Genomic DNA, 8,184 nt, shown 5'->3' with positions numbered 1-8,184 from the left:
TTATTTAAGGTCTTTAGTGTCATATATATATACTATGATATACACAAATATACCAAAGGTATACACTTTCCGATAACGTCCGAAATTATTTTCTAACACCAACTCAATTCCTTAATCAATCCTTTACAACATAATGACCACAACAACACATTATTCAAACTAAACAAGATAAAATTCTTATGCCTTGCACTACATGGGACTCACGGCCAAACATACCCTTTTATATACACACACACCATGCACAAACACAACCTCATCCCAAAATCTTCACACTAATCCAATCACTAACACATATATATCCATTTCATAACATTAAAACATAAAAATCTTACCTTTTTCTTGAATTTCCGATTTGCCGCAAACGAGCACCTTACGCCAGTCTAATTATACCACCACGAAGAGCACCTCGAACTCATCAATCATTCCAAAAGAGACTAGGTGATTGGATTAGAAACAAGCCACGAAATTTTTTTTTTTTTTCTTTCTCTTCCTTTTTCGGCCGAGAGCACCTTCAATGGTGTTCTTGAGATTTTTTTTTTTTTGATCTTGATCTTGATAATTCCAACTCATGGCTTTGTATATATCCATTACATAGAGGTCATGTGCATAGCACATGACCATTTAAATTGAGTTTGGGCCTCCACAATGGCCGGCCACTTCACTTCCTTTGGGCCTCAATTTTTGTATTCCATTTTCTTAGCCCAATTCATAAAATGTCCCGTTTTGTAATTCCCGAAACTAATTTCCGAAGTTCCAAATTTACCCTCGGCCTTCCCCGACGTCTTAACATCAATGATTCCATAATCAACATGAGCATAGCAACTTGAATCAAATTATTTCCTCAACACACACAAGTCTTATTTATTTTCTTGATTTCCCGTTATACGAAAATACGGGACATAACATTCTCCCCCCCTTAAGAACATTCGTCCTCGAATGTTGAATCGAAATCATGGGTGTCGTACTACTCCGGGATGGTTCTCTTGATAGTTGTCCTTTATTGATTTCTCCGACATGTCTTCTTTACCAATACTAGGGTAGATTTTTTTTTTCACATCACTGACTCAAATACCTTCATAATACATTTTCTCATACTCTACGTAATCACCGAACTCTGCACTATATTCTTGTAAGGGACGGACACTTTCCAGACATCATCGTCAATATCATCTTCCTTTCACACTCCTGAGTTTCCTTACCACCTCGTCGTACTCTCACTTTACTTCATATCAGACACTTCATGCCAAACAGATTCAGAACTAAAACCGGACGGATTCATAATCGGAGGCAGACATACTCAACTATGGCGGACGGATTCGTAGTCGAAGTCAGAGGTACGGAAGTATATCAGACAGACTGAGATGTGTCAAACAAATCTGGGCTCGGAGTTAGACATACAAAGGCGTATCGAACGAATTTGTAAGCAGAATCAACACACGAAGATACACCAGACAGATTCACAATTGAAGTCAAACGTATGGACTCATATCGAACGGATCCGAAATCAGAATCAAATATACAGGATTGTTTCATACAAAGTTGCGACCAGTCAAACCGAAGTGTATCAAACACCCACGCGGTCAAAATCAAACGCACCGAAGCATATCAGACGGATTTATATCCAGATTCAGACCCACAGAGGTGCGCCAGACAGGAACGGATTCAGAATCAAACGCACAAAAGGTTCATCGGACGGGAACCTAGTCGAACGCAGAAGTACAGAGGTGTACTAGGTAGAGCCTCATCAGAATCGGAAGTGCAGAAGCACCACAGATGGGATGTCAATTTAGAATCAAATCATTCATATTAAAGCTCCAATAATTCATGAGAATGCCCCTTTATTTGCAAACTCATTCACCAAGTCGTCACACAATTTACCTTGCGTCTTACGTACCAACTCCTCCAAAGATTCCAATTACTCACACTGCTTATCTTTTATTTATCACAACATTAGTCTCCGGGGCTCGGCTCTCAACCCACATGGCACTGAATGAAAATCATATACACACATACACATACACACGTTTACTCATACCTTACTGGCGAACATCTCTGGCTGTTATTCAAATTCGTTCAATTTCCCAAGAAGTGTTGTACCCTTTCCTTTTTGCCCATTTAGTCCGCCTCGTTCCGCGCGACTCTCGAAAGGGCACTAATTACTCCACACACATCCTATTACCTTTTGGTTACCTCAAATTCCCATCTACATTAATCATACTTACACTTATGAAAAACTTTGCATTACTTCCCAGGGGGTCACCCATCCCAGAATTGCTCTGGCTTGATTACGCTTAACCCTGAAACTTTTACACATTTTAACGCGTTAGGGCTGATATAATTTCGCCAATTGCCCTGTACGACCTTTGTCACGAAATATTAGGCCAAACGGGGTCTTAGCAAATTTTTCGGAAATTTTTCGTAGCGGGTCCCACTCTGACCCAAAGAGGTCGTTTGCTTTTCTGGTTATGTGGTCTATCGTTCTAGCCTTCCAAATCCCATATATTTTCCTCCCACATGTACAGATAACTGCCTCGGATATTTTCATTAATTCGGATTCTTACCCTACCTTTACTGACACACACAAAAAGAATATCGCATAATACCGAGGTACAAACCTACCATTGCACATATTCATTAAACAAAAGGGTTAGTAGTATACCTGGGTCTGTGTCTGGGGGTGCCTCTGGGTCCCGATGACCAGTCAAAGCGTAGATGCGGTTCGAGGGACCGCTAGAATCTGAACCCCCACCACGGCCTCTACCGCAGCCCGCTGGTGCAGGCATACCTCGCCCTGTCGAGCGCGTGGCCGAAGGGGTAGATGACGAACCCGCAACAGATCTCGTCGGCGGTGCTGCGCTACCGGAACCGCCTGCCCACGGACAATCCCGCATGATATGGCCCTGGCGGTCGCAAGCAAAACAGGCCCCTGTGGCCCTGAAGCACTCACCTGGGTGCGATCTTCCACAATATGAACACGGGGGCATAGGTGGCCTAATCTGACTGGGACCTCTGCTCGCCTGAGGACCTGGGGCTCTGGAACTCTGGTCTGCCCTGGACGGTCCTGCGCCATCAAATCTCTTACTAACAGACTGTGTGTCCCGGCCTGACGGAGGAAAGTGCCCACTGGACTGATACTGAGGCTGCCCGCCCCGAGAACCTCCAGAATACCCTGCTGATCTGGCTCTCTTGGGCCGTCTCCCATCATACTCTCTGCTGGGCCGATCTGCTCGGTGCCGGTTCTCCATCCCCTGGGCGTAGGCCTGTAGACGGGCAATGTCCATATCTGTCTGCAATGACACCGCCATACACCCGTCAATCAAGTAACGATCCAGCCCCATAACATATCTATGCATCCGATCTGTCATATCTGCCACCACGGCAGGGCCATACCGGGCCAGGGAATCAAACTCCAAATTATATTCACGGACGCTCCGACCCCTCTGCTGCAGATGCAAAAACCGATCAGCTCGCTCCCGTCGTAACTCTGGGGGGCAGAAAGTGGCGGGTGAAAGCAGTCACAAACTGATTCCACATAGCTGGAGGAGCACCCTCACCCCGGGATAGCTCCCAAGTCTCATACCAATGCGCGGCAACATCCCGAAGTCTATGCGAAGCTAGCTCAACCGACTCGGTCTCTGACGCCCTGACCAAGTCTAATGCACGCCGCATCCCCCGAATGAAGTCATGGGGGTCCTCGTCGGGCTTAGACCCGAAAAACTCTGGAGGGCCGCATAACAAGAACTCCCGAACTCTCAGGCTTTCCCGCCTGTCCTCATCATCATCGTCCCTCCGCCCGCGTCTGCGAGCCTGTTCGGCTACAATCGTGGTCAACAACTGTACAGCCTCCCTCAGGGTCCTATCCTCCGCCCCTGGCTGAGGAGCTGGAGTCTCAGGAGCGGGTACACGGACCTCTGGAGCTGCTGAAGGTCCCGCTCCAGGCTGTACTAATGGGGGTGTAGCAGACCCCTCAGAATGAGGTGTAACCTCAGGCAAATCATAAACACGAGCCCGAGTAGCCCGTTGTGCCTGACTGGTCTCTCCCACCTTCGCCTTGCCCTTCTGGGCCGCCGTTGCCTTCTTCGGAGGCATCACTGCAAACACAACAACGGGTCAGATCAGAATGACCCTAATAACACAGCTCTATCGCACGATCTAAGATTCCAAAGAAAGGGTAACACAACATCCTAGATGTCCTGTAGCTTCCTGTTTATAGATGCGGTGCACAACACATCGATAAACAAGACTCTACTAGACACGGCCTGTAGACATTCCGAGGACAAACCGCTCTGATACCACTTTTGTCACGACCCAGCCCCGTGGGCCGCGACTGGTGTCCTTCTGGGACACCCCAACGAACTCACACCTAGACCATCGTAATCAGGCTCGTCCAAACTCCACGTACGTTATTCGAACTCATCATCGTAATCAGACATCTACCGAACACTTATCCTAAGCAGTCGCCCGTACAGATCAGACAAATCACAAATAAGAAGGAAGGCGGAATGTACATCGCCAACTTTCACACACACACATCAGAAGGGTGGCGGAATGCACATCGCCCCCAAATGCATACACACACATACAAAGTCAGAGGCCGACTTGGCCATAGTAGCGTACGGGCCACTTAAGATCGTAAAACAGACTCACATGCAAACACACCGGACCCACGACCCACAAATCTGACTACAGGCCTCTAGACAAAACAGAACATAAGAACATAGGACGGGACAGGGCCCCGCCGTACCCACTCATCCAAATATACAGAATACAGACACAACAAAAGAAATGTACCAAAAGTAGGCTCCGGATCAAGGGGAGCTTTCCAACACAGCAGAATGAGTAGCCTAAACTGGAGGACCACCCAAACGAGCTTCTGTACCTGCGGGCATGAAACACAGCCCCCGAAGAAACGGGGGTCAGTACGGGAGAAGTACTGAGTATGTAAAGCAGAAGGTACAGAAATCACAAACATAGCTAGAGTCAGAAAGAACAAACACACCAACATCGCAACAAAGCAAACCTGTGCGGGAGGCGAACGTACAAATGCAAATCAAATCATGTATAGGGTTTAGGAACGTGGTCACCCCCCGACGCTGGTGCCACAACACATCATAACTCCAGAAGTTTTCAAATCTCCGTACAGTCTCCAGACACATCATATCACACACACATCATATCATCAGAACATATCAAATGCCATATCACATCATAACTCCATAAACGGTAACCGGCCCTATGGCGAGGCCTCGGAAACCGTAACACATCATAACTCCCGAATATATTATAGTGCGCACGATCACAAAGTCGGCCCGGGTACCGACGAACGAAGTCATAGCAGACAGCACGAACAGAGAAGTGCCGAAACCATATGCATATTAAAAATAATTTGTCGGACTCAACATATCGTTTACATATAGATAGATACTGACGCCAGAAGGCTCGGAGTAGGAATCGAATTGATAAAAGTAGACATATAAATGTTACGAAGTTCCAAACTGTCAAATTCGTAAGAAAACTGTTCATAAGTCATTTTTCTGGAATTCTCACATCATCCCAAAGTACAGAACCTGCATTAATGGCATAGGAAGTTTCAAACACATCCTTGAGTCATAAACAGAAGATTGCGAATCATAACAGACACAAGCGAATCAAACAAACCGAATAAGGGGAGCCTCGGGGCTCGCGGGCCCACCTCGGGTCAAATTGAGGCGGCGGACACAAATCACAGACTTTCGGCTCCATAGAGCCATCTACGAAAGTTTCGAAGGGTTTCGGACACAACAGCACAAGTTATGGAGGTACGAACATTCTTTTAACCAAAAGTGACAAAAAAGGGGTTCAATCGCGCTGAGTGAATAGTGCTCGAACTTGAACTTCGATTTCCAAGAGCAGGGTTATTCCCGAGATTCCGAAATTTACCTAGTGGGTCTAGGACATGCCAAAACAATGAGAGGTAGGCTTTACATACCTGGTTGGCGCCTTACGCTCGTCCAATCGCGATTCCCGTTTCGTCCAGAAACTGCAAATGGTCACTTTTACCAGTTACTATTCATGAGAATTAACATTTTAGTCTTTGGGCTATATTTGGCTACCGAAATTTCGGCAGCACTTCCCCTATAAATCTAACACCCCCGAGACTTAGCTCGGCTCAAAATATAACAACATCAACAGCCCAAACATCAATACACAATACGAATCACAATCAAACACACTAACTTCACAATTGCACCTTATTTCATAAGTTGGTAATCCTATTTCCAAACTCCACAATTTCAACTCATATCCACACTATTGTATTCATTCATTCAAGATTATTCCATTACATAACAAACAAGTTCCAACCCATTTACCAAGTTTTCCCAAAATCCATTACTTTCCATTTTTCATTCAACACACCAAAAGTTACGACGAACGTTCTAACTTGCGTCGTTTCATTCCAAATTCGTTATCATCAACCATAAATCTTATTTAAGGTCTTTAGTGTCATATATATATACTATGATATACACAAATATACCAAAGGTATACACTTTCCGATAACGTCCGAAATTATTTTCTAACACCTACTCAATTCCTTAATCAATCCTTTACAACATAATGACCACAACAACACATTATTCAAACTAAACAAGATAAAATTCTTATGCCTTGCACTACATGGGACTCACGGCCAAACATACCCTTTTATATACACACACACCATGCACAAACACAACCTCATCCCAAAATCTTCACACTAATCCAATCACTAACACATATATATCCATTTCATAACATTAAAACATAAAAATCTTACCTTTTTCTTGAATTTCCGATTTGCCGCAAACGAGCACCTTACGCCAATCTAATTATACCACCACGAAGAGCACCTCGAACTCATCAATCATTCCAAAAGAGACTAGGTGATTGGATTAGAAACAAGCCACGAATTTTTTTTTTTTTTTTCTTTCTCTTCCTTTTTCGGCCGAGAGCACCTTCAATGGTGTTCTTGAGATTTTTTTTTTTTTTTGATCTTGATCTTGATAATTCCAACTCATGGCTTTGTATATATCCATTACATAGAGGTCATGTGCATAGCACATGACCATTTAAATTGAGTTTGGGCCTCCACAATGGCTGGCCACTTCACTTCCTTTGGGCCTCAATTTTTGTATTCCATTTTCTTAGCCCAATTCATAAAATGTCCCGTTTTGTAATTCCCGAAACTAATTTCCGAAGTTCCAAATTTACCCTCGGCCTTCCCCGACGTCTTAACATCATTGATTCCATAATCAACATGAGCATAGCAACTTGAATCAAATTATTTCCTCAACACACACAAGTCTTATTTATTTTCTTGATTTCCCGTTATACGAAAATACGGGACATAACAGTAAACCAGGTCAACATGAATCAAAATCAGCAAAATCAACGTGTTGGTAACCAGGGGAATCGGTTGAACAATCAGGCGAATGAATCAGATAATGAGAATATTTTCGCTGAACTTGTTCCAGAGGAAGACTATGCGTCTGCTATTGCTCAACCTCGAGTTGGAGCTGCTACTGTGAAAATTGACTCCTTTCTATACCAGCCGTTGAAACTTGAGGGATACTTTCGGAACTCTACCGAGAATGACCCTCAACGTCATTTGCAGAATTTTGTGGATGTGTGTGCTAATCACATCCAGAACAACGTTCCAGAAGATGTTATTCGGTTGAGGTTATTCAAATATTCCTCAGCTGGAGAGGCAAGAACATGGTTCGAGAAGCTGCCCCGAAATTCGATTACTTCATGGGCAGAGATGGTAGCTGCTTTTCTCACAAAGTGGTACCCCCCTAGCAAGAAGCCTGAGATTCGTGACAAGATATATGAATTTAAGCAGCGACCGGGGGAACAACTATATGAAGCCTGGGAGAGATTCAAGGAGTATTTGCAGAAGAGCCCGAATCATGGTTTTCCGGAACATATATTAATGGAGAAGTTCTACTGAGGATTGGATCCAATAACATAGTCAGTAGCTAATAATGCAGCTGATGGTTGTTTCATGAACAAGACCTTTCGACGAGTGACCACCATACTTAACAAGCTGACGATTCATAATCAGGCTTGGCACTCAAACAATGCTGATGTGGTACCATATGGTAGTTCTATGATCCAGAATATAGTGAAGGAGAATCAAGACACCCAGCAGACTTTGGCAGAACT

General features: G+C 44.3%; 1 non-coding gene across 1 annotated transcript; it reads right to left on the bottom strand.

The window, feature by feature from the left end:
* Positions 1-7,829: 7,829 nt before the first annotated feature.
* LOC132618845 (small nucleolar RNA R71) lies at positions 7,830-7,935 on the bottom strand. The gene has a single exon (XR_009574357.1). It is a non-coding gene; the product is annotated as a small nucleolar RNA R71 (small nucleolar RNA).
* Between the last annotated feature and the right edge of the window lie 249 nt (positions 7,936-8,184).

The sequence above is a fragment of the Lycium barbarum genome, chromosome 1, assembly GCF_019175385.1.
Source record: "Lycium barbarum isolate Lr01 chromosome 1, ASM1917538v2, whole genome shotgun sequence".
NCBI classification, from domain to species: Eukaryota; Viridiplantae; Streptophyta; class Magnoliopsida; order Solanales; family Solanaceae; genus Lycium; species Lycium barbarum.
This window is presented reverse-complemented; position numbering and strand designations above follow the sequence as displayed.